This window comes from Phasianus colchicus, unplaced genomic scaffold, assembly GCF_987193195.1.
Source record: "Phasianus colchicus unplaced genomic scaffold, bPhaCol1.hap1.1 HAP1_SCAFFOLD_45, whole genome shotgun sequence".
In the NCBI taxonomy this organism is placed as follows: domain Eukaryota; kingdom Metazoa; phylum Chordata; class Aves; order Galliformes; family Phasianidae; genus Phasianus; species Phasianus colchicus.
In genome coordinates this window covers 1,239,084-1,261,903 of record NW_028325225.1, presented here as the reverse complement: position 1 = coordinate 1,261,903, position 22,820 = coordinate 1,239,084, and the positions used below count along the sequence as shown (strand labels likewise).

Here is a 22,820-nt window from a genome sequence, read left to right as displayed (position 1 = left end):
ACCCTAACCCTAACCCTAACCCTAACCCTAACCCTAACCCTAACCCTAACCCTAACCCTAACCCTAACCCTAACCCTAACCCTAACCCTAACCCTAACCCTAACCCTAACCCTACCCTAACCCTAACCCTACCCTAACCCTAACCCTAACCCTAACCCTAACCCTAACCCTAACCCTAACCCTAACCCTAACCCTAACCCTAACCCTAACCCTAACCCTAACCCTAACCCTAACCCTAACCCTAACCCTAACCCTAACCCTAACCCTAACCCTAACCCTAACCCTAACCCTAACCCTAACCCTAACCCTAACCCTAACCCTAACCCTAACCCTAACCCTAACCCTAACCCTAACCCTAACCCTAACCCTAACCCTAACCCTAACCCTAACCCTAACCCTAACCCTAACCCTAACCCTAACCCTAACCCTAACCCTAACCCTAACCCTAACCCTAACCCTAACCCTAACCCTAACCCTAACCCTAACCCTAACCCTAACCCTAACCCTAACCCTAACCCTAACCCTAACCCTAACCCTAACCCTAACCCTAACCCTAACCCTAACCCTAACCCTAACCCTAACCCTAACCCTAACCCTAACCCTAACCCTACCCTAACCCTAACCCTAACCCTAACCCTAACCCTAACCCTAACCCTAACCCTAACCCTAACCCTAACCCTAACCCTAACCCTAACCCTAACCCTAACCCTAACCCTAACCCTAACCCTAACCCTAACCCTAACCCTAACCCTTACCCTAACCCTAACCCTAACCCTAACCCTAACCCTAACCCTAACCCTAACCCTAACCCTAACCCTAACCCTAACCCTAACCCTAACCCTAACCCTAACCCTAACCCTACCCTAACCCTAACCCTAACCCTAACCCTAACCCTAACCCTAACCCTAACCCTAACCCTAACCCTAACCCTAACCCTAACCCTAACCCTAACCCTAACCCTAACCCTAACCCTAACCCTAACCCTAACCCTAACCCTAACCCTACCCTAACCCTAACCCTAACCCTAACCCTAACCCTAACCCTAACCCTAACCCTAACCCTAACCCTAACCCTAACCCTAACCCTAACCCTAACCCTAACCCTAACCCTAACCCTAACCCTAACCTAACCCTAACCCTAACCCTAACCCTAACCCTAACCCTAACCCTAACCCTAACCCTAACCCTAACCCTAACCCTAACCCTAACCCTAACCCTAACCCTAACCCTAACCCTAACCCTACCCTAACCCTAACCCTAACCCTAACCCTAACCCTAACCCTAACCCTAACCCTAACCCTAACCCTAACCCTAACCCTAACCCTAACCCTAACCCTAACCCTAACCCTAACCCTAACCCTAACCCTAACCCTACCCTAACCCTAACCCTAACCCTAACCCTAACCCTAACCCTAACCCTAACCCTAACCCTTACCCTAACCCTAACCCTAACCCTAACCCTAACCCTAACCCTAACCCTAACCCTAACCCTAACCCTAACCCTAACCCTAACCCTAACCCTAACCCTAACCCTAACCCTAACCCTAACCCTAACCCTAACCCTAACCCTAACCCTAACCCTAACCCTAACCCTAACCCTAACCCTAACCCTAACCCTAACCCTAACCCTAACCCTAACCCTACCCTAACCCTAACCCTAACCCTAACCCTAACCCTAACCCTAACCCTACCCTAACCCTAACCCTAACCCTAACCCTAACCCTAACCCTAACCCTACCCTAACCCTAACCCTAACCCTAACCCTAACCCTAACCCTAACCCTAACCCTAACCCTACCCTAACCCTAACCCTAACCCTAACCCTAACCCTAACCCTAACCCTAACCCTAACCCTAACCCTAACCCTAACCCTAACCCTAACCCTAACCCTAACCCTAACCCTAACCCTAACCCTAACCCTACCCCTACCCCTACCCTAACCCTAACCCTAACCCTAACCCTAACCCTAACCCTAACCCTAACCCTAACCCTAACCCTAACCCTAACCCTAACCCTAACCCTAACCCTAACCCTAACCCTAACCCTAACCCTAACCCTACCCTAACCCTAACCCTAACCCTAACCCTAACCCTAACCCTAACCCTAACCCTAACCCTAACCCTAACCCTAACCCTAACCCTAACCCTAACCCTAACCCTAACCCTAACCCTAACCCTACCCTAACCCTAACCCTAACCCTAACCCTACCCTAACCCTAACCCTAACCCTAACCCTAACCCTAACCCTAACCCTAACCCTAACCCTAACCCTAACCCTAACCCTAACCCTAACCCTAACCCTAACCCTAACCCTAACCCTACCCTAACCCTAACCCTAACCCTAACCCTAACCCTAACCCTAACCCTAACCCTAACCCTAACCCTAACCCTAACCCTAACCCTAACCCTAACCCTAACCCTAACCCTAACCCTAACCCTAACCCTAACCCTAACCCTAACCCTACCCTAACCCTAACCCTAACCCTAACCCTACCCTAACCCTAACCCTAACCCTAACCCTAACCCTAACCCTAACCCTAACCCTAACCCTAACCCTACCCTAACCCTAACCCTAACCCTAACCCTAACCCTAACCCTAACCCTAACCCTAACCCTAACCCTAACCCTAACCCTAACCCTAACCCTAACCCTAACCCTACCCTAACCCTACCCTACCCTAACCCTAACCCTAACCCTAACCCTAACCCTAACCCTAACCCTAACCCTAACCCTAACCCTAACCCTAACCCTAACCCTACCCTAACCCTAACCCTAACCCTAACCCTAACCCTAACCCTAACCCTAACCCTAACCCTAACCCTAACCCTAACCCTAACCCTAACCCTAACCCTAACCCTAACCCTAACCCTAACCCTACCCTAACCCTAACCCTAACCCTAACCCTAACCCTAACCCTAACCCTAACCCTAACCCTAACCCTAACCCTAACCCTAACCCTAACCCTACCCTAACCCTAACCCTAACCCTTACCCTAACCCTAACCCTAACCCTAACCCTAACCCTAACCCTAACCCTAACCCTAACCCTAACCCTAACCCTAACCCTAACCCTAACCCTAACCCTAACCCTAACCCTAACCCTAACCCTAACCCTAACCCTAACCCTAACCCTACCCTAACCCTAACCCTAACCCTAACCCTAACCCTAACCCTAACCCTAACCCTAACCCTAACCCTAACCCTAACCCTAACCCTAACCCTAACCCTAACCCTAAAAAAGAATAAAAGTTATCCCATTCCAAGGATGAACACTCAGCCCACACTGCCAAGGAAGCAGTCTCCAGGTAGAGATGCTGCCCTTGTGGCTTCCACCCCTTAAATGTGGTCAGGATACTAAAAAAAAAAAAAAAAAAAAAAAAAAAAAAAGAGAGAGAGAGAGAGATTACAGCCCTGAAATAAATAAACCACTTACCCCCTTCCCAAGGACCAACACTTGCCCATGCTCCACAGGAGACAGTCTACAGAGATAAATGCTGCCCTTACAGGTGCCAGCACTTAAATGTGGTCAGGATGCCCCAAAAACAGGAAAAATCACAGCCCTAAAATAAGAAGGAATCACTCACCCTTTCTCAAGGACCAGACCTCGCCCCATACTCCCAAGGAGGCAGTCTCTGAAGACAGATACCACCTTTAAGGCTGCTACAGCCCTTAAGTGGGGTCAAGATCTACCAAAAAAGGAGAGATTGCAACCCTGAAATAAAGAATCAATCATTCTGTTCTAAGGGTTCACTCTATGCTCTAAAGGAAACATTCTCCAGGTACAGTAGCTGCTCATTCTGATGCCAGACTTTAAATGTGATCAGGAGCCCCCCAGAAAGGGAGATTACAATCTAGCAATAAAGAAGGAACCAATTACCCCATTCCAAACACACTCACCCCACACCCCAAAGGAAGAAGTCTCCATAGAGAAGTACTGCCCTTATGGTCTCCAGCCCTTGAAAGTGGTCAGGAACCCCAAAAAAGGGAAAGATTGAAGCAAGAGCCAACGTAACAACAACAAGCAGCAAGAGCCAACGTAACAACAACAAGCAGCAAGAGCCAACGTAACAACAACAAGCAGCAAGAGCCAACGTAACAACAACAAGCAGCAAGAGCCAACGTAACAACAACAAGCAGCAAGAGCCAACGTAACAACAACAAGCAGCAAGAGCCAACGTAACAACAACAAGCAGCAAGAGCCAACGTAACAACAACAAGCAGCAAGAGCCAACGTAACAACAACAAGCAGCAAGAGCCAACGTAACAACAACAAGCAGCAAGAGCCAACGTAACAACAACAAGCAGCAAGAGCCAACGTAACAACAACAAGCAGCAAGAGCCAACGTAACAACAACAAGCAGCAAGAGCCAACGTAACAACAACAAGCAGCAAGAGCCAACGTAACAACAACAAGCAGCAAGAGCCAACGTAACAACAACAAGCAGCAAGAGCCAACGTAACAACAACAAGCAGCAAGAACCAATAATCACCATTTTCCAAAGGTCTGCACTCACTCCCAAGGAGGCAACCCCCAGGTAGGGATGCTGCCCTTACTGTTCCCAGCCCTTAAATGTGGTCAGGGAGGGGGTGGAGCCAAGGTCAGCCCTATCCGCTCCCATAGGTGAATTGCTTCCACCTGTGCTCACAGGGCTGGCTACACCCCTCACCACGTGCTCAATCACTGCTTCTGACTGTAACCTAACAGTTCCTATAAGGCCTGAAGCAAAAAAAAAAAGACAAATAACAAGCAGGCGATTGGATCTGCCTGTCCGGCAAGGGGAGTGTTATCAGTGGATGAGCAACAATGGCACACATATTTTGATTCAAGTCTGTCCTCAAAGGCAATTGGTAAAATTGCCTGACTTTCTAAAATTGGTGACTCTGCGGGTGACACTGGGGTGACATAGGGCTGACATTGGGCTGGGATGATGTGGGGGGGTGATGCTGGGGGGTGATGTTGGACTATCACAGGGGGGGACATCAGGGAGTGATGTTGGAGTGATATTGTTGGGGGGAATGTAGTGGAGACCCTAAGTTGTGGCTTGAAACAATGATTGAGAAGGGACAAACCAGAGGAGCTCAGGTTCATGAAACGCACCTGAGTGATGGAAGGGGTGGATCCTGGCTCCGCCCTCCTCCCAGGCCTTATTTAAGTGTTGGCAGTGGGAATGAGAGGCTTTTGCTAGAGGTCCCTGCTTGCTTGAGATCTTCTAAAGTTAAGCAGATTTTGTTCCTTGTTTTTGTGTTCACAGCTGCTGTGTTTGAGCAAGTCCTCACTTATTGCAACCTATTAATGCTATTGTTGTTGCATTTTCCACCACATTGCAGTATTACAGGCGGTAATTACTGGTGGGGGTGATGTTGGGGTTTTTTTTTGAGTAGCATTGTTGGAGTGAAGCTGGGAGGTTACACTGAGATAAGACTAGGATGCTGCTGGAGTTTCACTAGGGGGTAACATCAGGGAGTGATATTGGGGTTACATTGTTGGGGTGACACTGATGGGGGCACACTGGTGTGATACTGGGGTGAAACTGGGTCGAGGTTGTGCAGTGATGCTGTAGGGTGATGTTGGAGTTTCTCTGGGGGATGAGATGAAGGAGTGATGTTGTTGGGGGGGTGATATTATTGAGGTGATGCTGGAAGGGAAGTGATGTTGGGGTATCACTGAGGGAGGAATCAGGAAATGACGTTGGGGTGACAAGGAAGAGACATTGGGTGGTGATGTTGGGCTATCGCTTGGGGTAACATCAAGGAATGATATTGTTGGGGTGATGTTACTAGGAAGGATATTGGGCTATCCCTATCTTAAGGGGGTTTCAACAGGGAGTGACGCTGCGGTGATGTTTGGAAATGACACTGGGGAGTCCTGGTGGGGTGTGGCTGGGATTGACATCAGGAAGTGAAGCTGGGGGGTGACACTGGAGTGAAATTGGGGTGATACAGGGGTGATATTAGGGGGTGATATTAGGGGGTGACACTGGGGGCGATGTTGGGTTATCACTGGAGGAAGTGATGTTGGGTTGATGTCGGGGAATGAAGTTGTGGGTTGATGTTGGGGTATTACTAGGGTTTAACATCAAGGAGTGATGTTTTGGGGGGAACGTGGGGGTGACACTGGGGTGATGTTAAGTGTGACATTGGGGGAGACATTACTGGGGTGAAATTGTTGGGGTGACACTGGGTTTATTTTGGGGAGTGACACTGAGAGGTAATGAGTATGACTGGGGGTGACATCAGGGGGTGATGCTGGGGGAACATTGTTGGGGTGATACAAGGAATGACACTGGGGTGGCACTGCTGTGACAGTGGGGTGATATTAGGGAGTAATGTTGGGGGGATGAGGTTGGGTTATTGCTGGGGGGGTTCAACAGGGGGGTGACACTGGGGTGATGTTGTAGTATTACTGGGGGCTGACATTGGGGATACTGGAGAATGATTCTGGTGTGTCATTCTAGTGACAAGGGTGATGTTGGGGCTTTTCTGGAGGGAGTGACATCAGGGAGTGAATGCTGGGTGGTGATACTGTTGGGGATCTAAAGGCCCTTGACTGAAGAATGATCCTGGAATTGAATAAGGTATTTTGGCAGTTTTAACAGAGTTGATATTTGTGGCTGTGGCTGCAAATGTTTTGTGGAGAGAGCTGTCCTTGGTATTTGGTCTTGTTCTTGCAAAGACTTGTTTTGCAAGTTGATGTTCCACTTGGGCTCTGTATCACACGCTGACCGCATGGGTACAGCATGCAAGTGGAACAAACCCTACAGACCCTGGGGAGAATGAAAGCGGGAGAAAGCACGGAAGTGCACTTTGAAGTGGGGGATGCTGTGTTGGTGCTGCCAATCGAATCTACCGCTGGCATGTTCCTTCTCTCTCCTCTTCGGTGGCTTGCCATCTCTCAAGGGTCAGATAGTAATAGCACACTTGCTTAGGGAGATTCTGCTTCCCACTTAATGGAATTATCTAACATTTCAGAGAGCGACACTGGAGGAAGTGACACTGTGGTTGCGGTGAAGTGATGTTGGGATATCAATAGGGTTGACATCAGCAAGTAGCACTGGGGTGACACCACTGGGGGTGATGTTGGAGTACCACTGGGATTTAACATGAATGACTGATGCTGGGGTGAGAGCGTTGGGGTATGACAATGTTGGAGTGACACCGAGGGTTGATACTGTGGTGATGTTGGGGGGTGACACTGTTGGGTTGATGCTGGTGGGTGACGTTGGGATGATAGGGGGATGATATTAAGGAATAACGCTGGGGGAGTTATTCTGGAGCATCCTTGGGGGGTGACATCAGGGGGTGTTGGGGGCTGATGTTTGGGGTGAAATAGGTAGGGCTTGGGAGTAGAGTTTGGGGGAAAATAGTAAGGATTTGGGGCTGATACTTGGGATGAAATAATGAGGTTTTGGGAGCTCAATTTGGGGTGAATTAGCAAGGCCTTGAACCTGGAGTTTGGTCTGAAATACTGATGGTTTGGGGCTGGAGTATGAGGTGAAATAGGCTTTGGAGCCTATTTGGATGGCAGTTTTCAATGTAAAAAACATGTTCTTTACAGTTTCCTTGCAGGAAGAGGATAAAGAAACTCTGCTTTTACACAGGAGGGGATACGATATACCTTCAGCAGACTCCCACTGTTGTTCAAGCCACCTCACTGAACTTTGACAGAAAGTTTCACTGCCTTAGAATGTGAAATTGTATCCGTGTGTAGATATTTTAATTGCAGGCACATACCCTGGAAAGGTGGGGGAAGTGGCAGCAGCACTAGATGACTCAGAAATTGAGATTCCACCCGCAAACTGTCAGGGACTAAGAAAAGAAGTAAAATTTTAAGGCAGCAAAGACCAGCAAAATTGTGCAGACTTGACTGAACCAAAGTGAAGATATGTGAACTAGTGTGAACAGAAGTGAAGCCATGCAAAATTTTACAAAACCACGTGAACTTCATGGAACCTCAGTGAAGACCAGTGATCCTGAAAAGTCTTCAGTGAACCAGGGCGGACTTCTGCAAAGCCCAGTGAAGACCCACAAACCTGTACAAAAATACCATGAATCCGCACAGACAATACAAGTACACCAAGTGAAAACCCACAAAATTGGGCATCCTTTGGTTTATTTGGGTTTGGAATTCTGGCAATGCAACCCAACTGGATAAGTCCCTTGTAGACTGGTAGTATTTTCTTCACAAATAATGAAATCTGAATCAGTAGGACATTGTTCATGCCCTATTACCTGACTCTTACCTTCTCCTCCCCTGGTTTCTCATTGCCTGAGTACTTCAGGTTCACAAAAGACGAAAATGAAACAACAAAAAAAAGAAAATAGGGGAAAAAAAAAAGAAAAAAGGGAAAAGGAAAGAGTAAAAGAAAGATGTAGAAAAAGAAATAGAAAAAGAATAATAAGAGGAAATAGAAAATGAAATAATTAGAATTATAAAAAGAAAAATTATTAGAAAAAGAAAAAAGAAGAATTAAATTAGAACAGGAATAGGAAAAAGACAAAATAATTGGAATTAGGAAAATAAATAGAAAACGAATTGGAAATAAACTAGAAGAAGAATTGGGAAAGGCTGTGGAAAAAGAACTGGAATTAGGAAAAAAAGAACTGGAATTAGAATTACAAAAAGAAAAAGGAAAAGAAAACTAATTAGGGAAAAAAGCATTAGAAAAGGATAACAATTAAGAATTAGAAAAAGATAAAAAGTAAAAGAATGAAAAAGAATTAGAGTAAGAAATAGAAAAAAAAACAAGAAAAGGGGAGAGAATGAATTCTAATTATAAAAATTATTAGAATTAAAAAGAGAAAAAGAAAATAATTAGAATTAGAAAACGAAAGAGAAAAATAATTAGAAAAAGAAAAATGAAGAAGAATTAGGATTAGAATTGGAAAAACAAAAAACTGGAAAAAGAATTGGGAAATGAGAAAAAATTAGAAAAAAATATTAGAAAAAGAATTGGAAAAAGAACTAGAATTAGAAAATGAAAAAAGAGTGAAAAAATAAAAAAACATTAGAAAATGAGTGAGAAAAAGTCTAGAAAAAGATAAAAATAGAACATGAAAAATAAAAGAATAAGAAAAAAGAAAAGAATTAGAAAAAATAGAATTAGAAAAACAAGACTATGGAAAAGAAAATGAAAAGAAAAGGAATTGGACAAAAAAGAACTGAGAAAATAAATGGAAAACAAAATAGATGAAGAATTGGAAACAGAACTGGAAATGGAATCAAAACTGAAAAAAGAATTGGAAAATGAAAAAGAAGAGAAAGGAAACAAAAGCACTAGAGCAAGAGAAAGAATATGAAAAGAAAAGGAATTAGAAAAAGAAAAACCAATGGATAAAGAAAAAGAATTAGAATGATAATTGGAAAAGGAAAAAACTGCAAAAACTAAAAATGCAAAAAGAAAAACCTGGAAACAAAAATAATTAGAAAAAGATTGAGAAAAATAAAATGAATTAGAAAAAGGAAAAATATAAAGAAAAAAATAGAAAAATATCAAGAATTACAATGAGAAGTAGAAAAAGATTTAGAATCAAAAAAAGAAAAGAAACTGATTCAGAAAAAGGACAGAAAAAAATCGAAAATGAATTAAAAAGAAGAATCAGAAAAGAATTAGAAAATGTAAAAGAAAAAAACTGAAATGGAAAAAATGAAAAGGATGTGGATTGGGGAAAAGATTTGGAATGGGGAAAAGAAAAAGAACTACAATTAGAAAAAGAGTTGGAGTTAGAAAAAAAAACGAAATAGAAAAAAAGAAAAAAAGACTTGGAAAAAGAATTAGAAAAAGAAAAAAACAAGAGTAGAATAAGAATTAGAAAAAGAAGTAGAGAAATAATTAGAAAAGGAAAAAAGAAAATGAAACAAGTATTAGAAAAAACAGAAAGTATTATAAAAAGAAAATGAAGAATTAAAGTTAGAATGAGAAGTGGAAAAAGGAAACGAAAAGGAATTGGAAAACAATGAAAAAAAGGAAAATTAAAAAAAAAAAATAGACAAATAATTAGAATTAGACAAAGAAATAGGAAAAAAAAAAATGGAAAATTATCCAGAAAAAGAGAACACAAGAACTACAATTAGAAAAAGAACTGGGATTCAAAAAAGAAAAAAAGGAAATAGAAAAAGGAAAAAGACTTGCAACAGGAAAAAGAAATAGGAAAAGAATTAGAAAAAGAAATAGGAAAAGAATTAGAAAAAAAATAGAAAAACAAAATAGATTAGAAACAGGAAAGAAAAAACAGATTTAGAAAGAGAAAAAGAGAGATTTAGAAAAAGGAATGGAAAAATAATTGGTAAAGGAAAAAGAAATTGAATGAGAATTGGAATGGGAATTGTAATATGATGAAGAAAAAAATATGGAAAGGAATATGACAAAGAAAAGGAACATAATGAAGAAAAAGAGAAAGAAACAATTGGAAACGGAAACAGAATTGGAAACAGAATTAGCAAAAGAAAGAATTAGAGGAGTAGAAAAAGAATTCAAAACAAAAAAGAATTGGAAAAAGACTTTTAAAATAAATTAGAAAGAAAAATAAAAGGAAGTAGAAAAGGATATAAAAGAATTAGAAAATGAAAAGGAGAAAAAAGAAAAAGGTAAAAAGGAAAAGAAAGGGAAAAAACAGATTAGAAAATTATTCAGAAACAGCAATGAAAAAAATAAAAGGAACTGGAAAAGGAATCGGAGAAAAGGAAAGCATTACAATTAGAAAGTGAATTAGAAAATGAAAATAAATTAGAAAAAGGGGGGGAAATAAAAAAAAAAGAAACAGAAGAGAACTGGAAAGGGAACTGAAAAAGAAGAAGTTAACTCTAGAAACCCCAAGTCATACATGGCCCTCACTGGAAGCCTGTTTTGGAGCCTACCTCTTCTTTTTGCATCTCACTTGGTCAAAGCAGAGCAGTCAGCATTTGGGTCGCTGTAGCTCCAATGAGGCACAGATTGACAACATGAAACACTAGAAAAGAGAAACAAGAAACATTGCATAATGGCAAGAAATGATATTGAACCCAAAAAGAAAAGAACAAACCCGTGTTTGGTAGGAGTGACAGAAGCCGCAGACATCCCATTGGTAATTGGGAGCCTAAGCCAGCTACTGTGGACGTGGTGAGTGTTGGTCAAGCTAGAGTTGAACTCCATCAGGGTATGTTTGGACTTTGTGAGCCCTAGAAGACAAGAGAGAGAAGGAACGTGCAGGCGGTGGATGTGAGAGGCAGTGCCAGTGGAGCATCCCTTCAAGGGACACTTCTCCTGTCTCACCCAGGACAGCTTCTCTCCTGTTTTTTTTTCTTCTCAGGGTCTGCATGCTTTGTTTTGTTGGCACACCGCATCTGCCTGGCCAGAGCGAGATATGGAGACCAAGAGGAACACTTGCTTGTAAGTATATGGTGGGGAAGATGGTGTAAAATAAGAACATCTGGTGAACACAAAGTGAGCACGAGGGACAACCAATGCCATGAATATAGGACCTCTACAAGCATGGGAGTGGCCTCAGGGGTCAACATAGCTTGTCGGACAAAATAAGGAGTGCATCTTGGCACCCATCTATGGCTCTGGTTTCCTGCTGTAACCACCAAGAGCCTCAGTACCGTCCTCGCACGGCTCAGAGGGCCACAGTTCTCCAATGCCACCTGTTGAACACAAGACAAGATTTTCTAATAAGGATGAAGGAATCACCCCTTTCCAAGCATGTGGGCATGTCTAACACTGCAACCCAAAGAGATCAGGAAGGGCAATAGCATCTGGAGTCTCCAGTCCTGGAAGGAGAAAAGAAACCTCCACACGAGATACTAAACAACACGGGTTAGTAAGACTTAGGTGTCATTCTAGAAACCACAAGTCATACACAGCACTCACCCGAAGCCTGTTTTGGAGCCTACCTCTTCTTTTTGCATCTCACTTTGTCAGTGCATAGTAGTCTGTGTTTGGGTCATTGTAGCTCCAATGAGGCGTCAATTAACAGCATGGAAAACAAAGGAAAGGAAGAGAAACACTCCATAATGGCAAGAAATGATACTGAACCCAAAAAGAAAAGAACAAACCCATGCTATTTGGGAGAGACAGAAGAGCTATTAGTACTGACAAACAACACAAGATGGGAGCAGAAACAACGACATAAAATACTCACGTTATTAGTTCTAATGCAGAAACAACATTCCATTCCTACATAAGTACACAAACACTGTGTAACTGCACAAAATGACCATGACCACTTTTGAGGAGCATGCTGCTCCATGAGAGCTCATGCAGTGGGAGAATGAGGAATGCCTGAATCCAGGTCCATGATCTCTTTTGGTACCATGTGGGGTAGCTTCTGGAGACTGCAGGACTCTGGCATGACAAGCAGCCCACAGGCAGGAACAGGAGAGCGTCAAGATCTGCTAGCGAGAAAGAAAAGGAAATCCCTGAATCTTCTTTCTCCACAAGCATTTGGGATTCTTTCTTCTTTGCAGGAAAAAAAACCCAACCCCATTGTGATTCAGTCCCAGCACAATTATTAGGTATATGATATGTACCAAAGCATTGCATATTGTTAGGACAAAAGCTGTGGCATAGTTAGTGAGAGGATCACAAGTAAAATTAACTAGATGTCACCAAGATTAAAATTCTCTTTGAAATTTGTATGCATTGTCCCAAATCACCTTTCAAAATTCAGTGGGTAAAGCATTTCTTTTACCTTCCACAACTTAGAGCTAGGGAGACATTATTTGAATTATGGCAAGTGCATCTACAATTAACTGGTGGACTTTTTATATTAGTTCTTTCCCACTGAGATAATACACTACATAATAACTGCTGATTTGTTCCCAGTGCTGATAGGGAAAACTGCAGGGGTGTAGCAATGCACAAGATCACTTGTTAATCTGACACCCTAGTTTTATTCTTTATCCTGCATCTCTCCGGAGTTGGGGGCAATCGGCCAGTGCTATCCTGGCCCTATTCATTTCCTGAATGCATTTAATCACTGTGTTTAACCATGGTTGAAAGGGTTAAGCCTCTGTTAGAATTAGAATTCAGTCCCATATGCCCAGTACAGCCAATATGGGCATGGCTCCATGAGCAGCCAGTGACTGTGATAAGGTCATCATAAGCAATTACAAAAATTAATCTGAAGAAGATTCCTGTCCAAAACAGTGACTAATGATACCATGGGGATCCCAGAGAAAGGAACAGAGCGAGAAGGGAACATGTGAGGCACAGAAATAGGATCAGCATTCATTAGCATTTGGAAAACAAGAGAGAACTTCCCGGTTCCAAAGGAACCAAGGTTAGAGGAAGCATAACTGGAAAAGAAAACAAAACAAACATAAAACTTCCTGGTCCCAAGTGAACCAAAGTTAGAAGGTAGGTGAAATCCAGATAGCTAATTTTGTACATTTCCTCCTGATCATCTTGAGCCTTTCAGATGTATTTGTTAAGAGTCTCCCTGAGGGTTAAAGGGACAGGACCAGGGTGGGGCAAATCAATCAACACTAGTTGTCCTGGGGAGTAATCATCCCAATAATCAGGTCTTTGAGTAAGGGACCACGGGGCACAGTGGTTGCCAGTGGTGGTCCCCAGTAACCCTCTGATTCCTTTTCAATCAACAGGATCTCATCTCCCGCTGTTAGTGGCACTTTCCACACATACTGATTTCCTAGGTGTGTAACCAAAAACATTCCTTTATTTGGCTAGTTCTGTAGCAGAATAGGGAGACCTCCTCGATACGAACATCAGAATACCCACTTTCAGTCTCTTCATATGCATGCCCAGTTTCTATCGGAAGGCAGAGAAGGATCACCAGGTTTTCTGATTTGTCTTTGTAACCAATTCCTGCAAGGACTGAATAATTTGGGTTTCTGCCGTGTGCTGTTCATTGTGGATCTCTACGGCAGCAGTAAGAGCAGCTCCTGAAACTGCACAAGTGATTGATTTTCCCTTTTCCTCCACCATACGAGTTTGCTTGTGGAGGGAATCTATATGATCCACAACTCCCTCTAAGTTGGGCCAATTATTCTGTGCCCAATTCATCTCCGTGGGGGAGAATTTGGCACCGTGCTTTTCTAAGAGGTCAAGGAGTGGATTCCTGCCCTCATTCCTTTTTTTTTTTTTTTTTAATTTGCTTTTTTTTTTTTTTTTTTTTTTGTTAATGATCATGCCTCAAAATGAGGAGCAATCTCTTTGGGGGGGACAAACACATACTATCAAAGTCCCAACAATTTACTCCTTACACCCCCAAAGTGTACACACATTCTCTCTTCTACCAATAGGGCACTTGCTGCTACCACCTGGACACATTCAGGCCAACCTCGAGATACAGGGTCTAGTACCTTGGACAAGTATGCAATAGGCTTTCTCTAAGATATTTATAAGCATTGTTGGAAATAGCCAAATAATTTTCCAGGACAGTATCTCTGATCGTTATATCTATCTTTATTCCCAACTGCAATGGCGGGCCTCCTGCAAGCAGGAGAGCGCAGAGAAAACAGTGTTACGTCTTTTATCCCCTACTGCCCGACCCTTATCTCTTTCTCCCCGGCTCCTCACTGGCTGAGTACTGCAGGTTCACACTCTTTCGCGACACTTCACTAATTGTACGAATACCAAGAAAGCACAAATCCTTACCACCCAACCACAAATATCTTAGTTGATCAATTGCCTTCTAACAACTGCTTTCTTAACAAACATCTGGTCGTAAGTTTTTGATGTCTGCTTTACAACATAAACATAACCTCTTAACTGCTTCATTACCCCCTAGCATTTGTGCCGTTTGCACTGGGTCATTGTTCAGGTCATCCGTCTGTCCTTGCTTAGAGATAAGCTTGGAAGGAGGACAGAGGGCAGTATCTTGGAGCCTGCCTACGGCATCCTAACGTTCCCACAGAGTGGGACAGTTCTGCTTTGTGTAAAGGCCCCGACTCCTTGAGAGTTTGTTCAATGGACTCCACTTCTGCTGGCCTAATGAACAACCTTACAGTACGTTTCCCAGGTCAGAATACTATACCCACATTGTTTAGAACATTTAAAGTCTGTTGCAGCTTTGGGAGAAAGAATTGGTCACGTAATTCGGTAACTATGTCTCTAAAATATGTCACTAATACGTATATGGTAATCTTACTTTTCACATCAGCTATTTCTAAGGACATGCTACAGCTTCATTCTTTAGATTAATTGCCCTTTTAAATATCCAATGCAGAAACACCACTTTCACTTTCCACAGCGTTTACCAGAACCACAGAACGGCAGGGGGGCTGAAAAGGACCACAACGATCATCCAGCTCCCCAGAACCCCCACACTCCCTCGCAGCCGCCTACAGCCTCAGATCTCGCTAGATCCCCCCCGTCGCCTCCCTGCAGCTTCCTGGAGCCCCGCACGGCCCCCCTCCCCGTCCCGGGACCGTTCTCCCGCACACCTCCGGCACAGCTGTCCTCAGCACTCGCTCCCGTCGCGCCGCGGCTTCCCTCTCGGTGCTGCCCGGACAGCTCCGGCTGCCGCCGCGCTGTCCTGCGGGGCGGCCCAGGCGGCAGGAGCGGCGCTCTGCGAGGAGAGCCGCGCCTCCGACAGCCGGCTCCCAACGCTCGCTCCCGCGCACGGCGGCCCGGCCAACGGCAGCCGGCGGAGCTACCGCGGACCAAGGAGACCCCGGGGGCGGGGCGCCGCCGCCGCTGCCCAATCAGAGGCAGGGGGCGGGGCAAGGGAGATGCTGCTCAAGGTGAGCTCCTCCTGCCGCAGCGTGATGACGACAGGTCTGCACGGCCAGCTCCTAGGTCGGGAGCCAGGAATGGACACGGCAGGAGGAGAGAGGCATTAGGGAGCAGCCGAGGCTTCGAAATGCATCAAAAAGCCCTGAAAAGCATCACAAAGCCACAGCCAGGAAGCTCGGGATTATCATGAGCAGCATCCAGGATGCTAAAGATCATTTGCTACCATACCAGATGGTAGCTGAGCTCTCGCTGCAGACGTCCCAAAGCCAGACAGAACGGGAACAAACCCAGAGCTCTGCTGCGCGCACCCCACAGCCATCGCGTTGCAAGCTGGGGTGCCTTGCTCTTCGTTGCATTCATCCCAGTCTCTGTGAATGAAGACTCGGAAGGCAGTCAAGGCGTTGATTGAGCACAAGCGTGCTTTTATTATTATGTAAAAGACAGGAGGGCATGAGAGGTCCAGGGTAAAGATGGGACTCATCCTCTCTTGTCATGGAGAGAGTGGCTCAGAGCTCTCAGTGCTGCTGCCCGGTGCCTGGGGCTGGAGGCCTGATTCTAAGTCCCCCTCCAAGAGGCTCGGCTTCTCCTCAGCGATGCTGACCTGCTCCTGCATGGAGGTGCTGCTGCTGGGGCACTCGGACTGTGCTTGGGCTGGGCTGCTCTGCAAAGGCACTGGGTCACAGTCCAGGCTGGTGACCAGGCTGGTGTCTGGCAGGCTCAGGTCAGCATCTTCAGCACAGCCGGGAAAAATGAGGGCATGAACTCAGATGAGCTCCTTCTCTCCATCGCTGTTGTTATGTGGAAGGCTGTCATCTGAACAGCAGCAGTTTGTGCTTCCTAAGAGCTCTCCATTGATGGAAGCACACAGCGCATCATCGCTGCTTGCCCTGGCTCTTCTGGGTAGACAAGGGCTCGATTCACCTAGGAAGGATACACAAGGGTTAGTGTCAAACTTTCACTGTCCAATGTCTTGGTGTTGTCTGTCAAGTAGCTTTAAGCAGCATGCTAGATGCTCCCTGGCCAGCTCTAAACAACAACAACAAAGAATGGAGTTAGCAATAGCTGTTAATTAAGTCTGCGCTGTCAGCTGAGCAAAGAATCCCGTGGTCTCCTCGTCCCCCCTAGGGAAACAAAACCAAGACACTGACAGGCTGAATTATGAAAGCGGTCGTTGACATTTGGTTAGGTAGTGATGGCGGAAAGAAGCAAATAGGCTTCCAGCAACAGTGCCACTGTCTTGACAGCAATCCTTGTGCAGGTCCAGATCTTGACTTAACAAGAGACTCATTTGGGAAAGACAGGAGTTAACCGAAGTTGTTGTTAGGCACGGGCTTGAATGCTAGAAGGAGGTACAAGTCCACTTGTATTGCATGAATTCTATGTTGCTGAAAAGCAAGGCTTTGAAAGCTGGATTCACACCCTTACCTGCCAGCACCACGACTTCTGTCTCTGAGGGCTCCCTGGGACTGCGCTGCAGTCGGCGTTTGGCCACAGAGGATGGTTTCCGCAGGCTGAAGCAGGAACGCCAACTGCCAGCTGGTGATTCCTTCGTCTTGCTGGGTGGACGTTGTCTGGAGAGAGAAAACAGTGACTGGTGTGAGTCGTGCGTGGTGCGGGGTGAGGGAAGAGCTGCACTGAGCTCTTGCCAACAGTTGCTTGTTCCTGGCACCGCCTGGTTTCTGCTGAAGCACAGCTTAGAAACTCGCTCTCTTTCAAGCAGTTGAGGATGGTTCCACTCCTATAGCTCAGCCCTGAAGTCTTGCTGGCTAAATTCCCCTAAACTGTGTCAAGCAAGATGCAGAGCACGTGAGCAAAGGCTCCGCGGCTGTACAGGACAGCATCTACGGGATGGCTCTTCTGGAGCCAGCAGGCGTAACTGCTTTCTGAGGAACCTTGCAGCCATAAAGGAAATTCAAAAGCACCTCTGACTCTGACATCAACACCTCGTCGGCCCCATCTCACCGCCAAGTTTAGTTTCTAGTGCCAGCAGGTCTGACCAACAGCTCTGCTTAGAGGAGAACCAGAACTGGTTTCAGGCATGTGGCCCCGACAGCTGGAAAACCCCAACGTTTCAAGGTAGAGCCAGCTCAGGCCAGGGCAGACGTCAGCATGGCTTTATACATCTCGTGACTGCGTGCCCAGCAAGGAAGGAATGGCAGCCTCGTGTGGCTAAACCGAATATGTTAGTTGAATCTCAGAGTCCAAAGGGAGCAGAGATTCACTGCAACAATTCACTTCAGGCACCGTTACTTTAATTTAGCTTCCACATGTTTTGGCGCAAGAAATAATGGGGGAAAAAAAAAACAACAACACAACCCACCCAAACAATAATGATGGTTGCTGGAAAACAAAGTCCTCTTTACCTTTCAGATGGAAAGTTGATGATTGTGTGGAATTTCCCCTGTACAGCTGTGGGGCCTTCTTCCACTTCTATGTCCCTGCTCTGTGTCACAACGGAAGAGCTGCTGTGGCCTCGCCTCTGAGCCTGTGCCAGACCTTGCCAACTTGGCTGATCTGAGCATGCCAGAGGGGATCAGATCACAAAGTGTCCATTTCAATTGCAGCTTCATGTAGGAAAGAAAACCAGCTAACAGGCGTGAATGAATTAATTCATAAGCTGCACAACGAGGCTGTTCTTCATAAAAAGACCCACATGGATTCCTAATCCAAAAAGAGAACAACAAGAGTTAATACCGATGGAAGAGGTTCCTGGTCCGAAGCCTCATCCTCTTACCCAACTTTCCTTGCCTCGTACTCTTCCCCAACTCCTGGACGATGCCCACAGGCTTGAACTCAGATCTCAAATTCATAGGACTCCTTTCACAGGACTCAGTCAAAGAGGATGTCACACTTGTTCCACGCACTCAAACTGACTGAGCAGTGGTATCACAGTCACTTAAAACACACAGAAGCATCCAAACCCAAGCATGCACATTCCCTCCTGTGTTACTGGTGCCCACAGCTCACCTTCACACCTCTGGGGATTTCTGGTGTTTTACACTGATGCAGCCTCACTATAGCTCCATGGGTGTCACACAAGGCCTGCAGGACCTCTTTCTCCACAAACCCCATCTGCAGGCACTGGTTCATAAGGCTCACCACCCACCCTCCTGAGGAAAAGCAAGCACTAAGAATGAGAGCAAAGTGCACTGGATTTGACCTGGCCTGGTCCCCAAGCCTCAGTCCTGCCAGACATACCCCGGTGCGTAGACTCATCCCCAACATCTGACTGGACATTGTCATTCTGCAAACGCCCCATCCCAGCAGCAAGGGATCAAAGCATTGGGACAGCTGAAACAAAAATGTCATGAAAGTTTCCTATTAGCACTGATCAAGAACACATCTACCCCTGAGCAACAGGATGGGAGACAAACAGCAGAAGACAACCAACCTGCAGAACCCGCTCCGTTGGGGTTGGTCCAGATGTTTGTATGCTCCCTTCCATGGCCCAGGCCAAGCTTGCTGAGCTGCTCCTCCTTTGTGCAGGGGGAGAGCGGCGCAGATGCTACGTGGTGGCTATGCACAGCATGCCTTTGACTTGATTCTCCTCTCTCCATCTTCCATTAGCAAGCAGCATTTCAAATCTCTCCTTGCAAAAAATCACCTAGGTAAAAAAGAACTGGCAATCTTGCTTTTAAAGTTTCCTTATTTATACAACTTGATGCTTTAAAGCACAAGCTCACCTAGCAATCACCTACCTTAGACAAGCCCAACCTGCAAGGAAAAGTAATTCTTCTGTGTCTGCAGACTTTGCACACATTTCCAGGTGCAGTAGTCAGCCCAGTTCTCAGCACAGCTTTACCAACCACAGAAACCCAGTTTACGCCCGCCGTGCTTTTCTCTCTTCTGAAACGCTGCATTGCTGCAAGAAGCAATGAATAAAATCACAGAATCACAAAACTGGGGTTGCAAGGGAGCTCCAGAGATCACTGAGTCCAACCCCCCCTGCAAAATGGGTTCCCTACCACAGGCTGCACAGGTGGGCATCCAGGCGAAATATCTCCAGAGAAGGAAAATCTACAGCCTCCCTGCTCCAGTGCTCCATCATCCTTACTGTGAAGAAGTTCCTTTCGTTTTGGTGCGGAACTTCTTGTGTTCCAGTTTATGGCCATATCCCCTTCTTCTGTCCCCAGAGACCTCTAAAAAGTGGTTGGCCACGTCCTTTTGACTCCCACACTTAATATAATAAGCATTAATCCAGATCCCCTTTTAGTCTTCTTTCCTCAAGGCTGAACAGACCCAGGTCACTCAGCCTTTCCACACTGGGGAGATGCTCCAGGCCCTTTATCACCTTCGTGGCCTTCTGCTCGACTCTCTCAAGGAGAACCCTGTCATTTTTGTATCAGGGAACCCACAACTGGATGCAGTACTCCAGGTGAGGCCTGACCAGAGAGGAGCAAAAGGGGAGGATCAGCTCCCTTGCTCTTTTTAATGCACCCCAGGATTCCATTGGCCTTCTTGGCTGCCAAGGCACACTGCTGACTCATGGCCAACCTGTCATCCACCAGGACACCCAGATTCTTCTCTGCAGAGCTCCTCTCCAGCATGTCATATCCCAGCCTGTACTGATACTTGTGGATATTCCTTCCCAGGTGCAAGACTCAACACTTGCTTTCGTTACAGCTCATCTGGTTTGATACTACCCAGCTCTTCAGCCTGTCCAGGTCTAGCAGCACAGCCTTTTGGCGTGCCAACCACTTCACCCGCTTTGTCTCATCAGTGTACTTACTACGGGTGGACACTATCCCCCACAGCAAGGGAGTTGACAAACATATTGAACAAGACCATGTGAGAAATACTCAAAAATTTCGGGTTAGGCAAGAAACTTAATGATAGCAGCAAAGTTTATTTGTTATTGCAATACTGGGCTCATATGCCCCATTAGCAAGGGAGAAACTGTGCACCAGTCAGCGAAATTCATTCCGTTCTATACTCTAAACCGAACGCAGGTAATGCTCTCCTGGCACTCGCTCACTGGTTGAGCATCTCAGGCTTGCAATCTCCCCGATGCTGTTGCTATGATACATTTCCAATGAGGTCCATTACCAACCTGTTGTTTTTCGGTATGTTTTGTACTTCTCCATGGAGATACGAGGGCCAGATTTCCAAGAGTTCTTAAGAAACTTATCCTTGGTCTCGAGAGTGAGCATCTCACCCCTCCCTCTCAAGTACGGCAACCCAAACAGCATGTTATACGGTGATACTCCTAAGTCTTTTCTGGGAGCGGTTCGTATTCTGAGAAGGGCTAAAGGTAAACGCTTTGTCCATGGTCATTTGGTCTCTAAAATGCATTTTGACAAGTGCTTTGTCAGCATCTGATTGATTCATTCTACTTTCCCTGAAGAAGGAGGGTGCCAGCAAGTATGGAACTCCCACTTGATTTCTAAAGTTCTCATTAGCTCCTGTAGGACTTGAAGTAAAGTGGTTTCCCTTATCTGAGACCATATTCTACATAATCCCATATCTAGGGATCGTGTCCAGATGTAGAGTCCTTAGTGCAGAAAAGACATGGACCTGTTGGAGCATCCAGAGGACCAAGGGTAAATCCTGCTTGACTAATCCATTGGCTGTCTGTGATGGTGTCCCTAGACATCAATAGACAAGCGAAGAGCCACTGATATCATCTACCAGGACTTCAGTAAGGCCTTTGACACAATACCCCGCAACATCCTTTTTTCCAAATTGGAAGGACACGGATTCAATGGGTGGACTGTTCAATGGACAAAGACCCGGGTGCAGGAGGGAGTGCAGGAGCCGATGGCTCCGTGTCCGGATGGCGATCGGTGATGAATGGCATCTCAAAGGGGTCCGTGCCGGGGCTGAGATTTTTCGATATCTTCGTCAGTGACATCACCAGCGGGATCGAGCGCACCCTCAGAAACCCTGCTGACAACACCAAGCTGTGGGGAGCAGCGACACGCCAGAGGGACAGGATGCCAGCCAGGGGGACCTAGACAGGCTTGAGAAGCGGGCACAGACAAACCTCATCAGCTTCAACAAATCCAGGCGCAGTGTCTTGTACCTGGGACAAGAGAACCCCCCACTACCAATACATGCTGGGGGATGAAAGGGCTGAGCCTAGGCCCGTCCCAAAAGAGCTGGTGGATGGCAAGCTGTACACGAGCCAGCAAAGTGCCCTCCCAGCCCGGAAAACCAGCCACATCCTGGGCTGCACCAAAAGATGTGCGGTCAGCAGGTGAAAAGAGGTGATCCTGCCCCTCTGCTCTGTGCTGAAGAGGCCTCACCTGGAGTACTGCGTCCATATGAAGAGCCCTCAGTGCAGAAGAGACATGGACCCGTTGGAGCACATGCAGAGGACGGCCACAAGGAAAAAAAAAAAAAAAGAACCAAAGGATCAAACACCTCACCTGTGAGGACAGGCTGAGAGAGCTGGGGCTGTTCAGCCCGGAGAAGTGAAGGCTCCGAGGTGACCTGGTAACAGCCTTTCGATACCCAAAGGGGAGCTAAAGGAAAGAAGGAGGGAAAATTTAGGTTAGATATAAGGAAAATATCCTTCATAGCAAGGGACAAGGGGAAACGTTTTAAGCTGGGGGAGGGAAGATTTAGGTTGGATGGCAGGGGGAAGTTCTCCACAGAGAGAGCGGTGAGGTGCTGGAACAGCTGCCCAGAGAGGCTGTGGATGCCCCGTCCGTCCCTGGAGGTGTTCAAGGCCAGGTTGGATGGGGCCCTGGGCAGCCCGGTCTAGTATGAAATGGGGAGGTTGGTGGTCCTGCATGTGGCGGGGGGGGGGGGTTGGAGATCCACGATCCTCGAGGTCCCTTCCGACCCGGGACATTCTGTGACTCTGCGCAGTGGACCAGGTTGCCCAGAGATGCGGTGGATGCCCTGTCCCTTCCAAGGTGACACGCAGGGCAACCTGATCTAGCTGTGAATGTCCCTGTTCATTGTGGGTGAGTCGGACTAGATCATCATAAATGGTCGCTTCCGACTCTAAGGAGTCTCTGGTATGATACCTGAAGCCATGTCCACAAAGGACATCGATGGCATGGTGAGCAACCAGGGTAGGTGGGGAAGCCTGTGTGCTCAACAGCTCCGGGGAAACTCACCAAGTAGTCCAGTCGGGAAGATTCACATCAGCCATAGAGCCTCTCTGTGCCAGTCCCAGTATTCAGCACACCAGAGGTACTGC

At 46.2% G+C, this 22,820-nt stretch overlaps 2 long non-coding RNA genes across 4 annotated transcripts; both read right to left on the bottom strand.

Annotated features, from left to right (window-relative positions):
- Positions 1-7,456: 7,456 nt before the first annotated feature.
- LOC149912021 (uncharacterized) lies at positions 7,457-15,629 on the bottom strand. Its single transcript, XR_016462507.1, has 3 exons — positions 15,379-15,629; positions 10,852-12,363; positions 7,457-8,026 (listed from the first exon to the last, which is right to left on the bottom strand). It is a non-coding gene; the product is annotated as an uncharacterized LOC149912021 (long non-coding RNA).
- Positions 15,630-16,086: 457 nt separating this feature from the next.
- Positions 16,087-22,124, bottom strand: LOC149912020 (uncharacterized). Of its 3 annotated transcripts, none has more exons than XR_016462497.1 (6): positions 22,039-22,124; positions 19,369-19,532; positions 19,062-19,274; positions 18,034-18,961; positions 17,096-17,241; positions 16,087-16,591 (listed from the first exon to the last, which is right to left on the bottom strand). It is a non-coding gene; the product is annotated as an uncharacterized LOC149912020 (long non-coding RNA). The 3 variants fall into 3 exon arrangements; XR_016462496.1 differs by having other exon boundaries at positions 16,111-16,591; positions 18,034-18,331; positions 18,869-18,961; positions 19,062-19,532; XR_016462495.1 differs by having other exon boundaries at positions 16,090-16,591; positions 19,062-19,532.
- Positions 22,125-22,820: the final 696 nt, after the last annotated feature.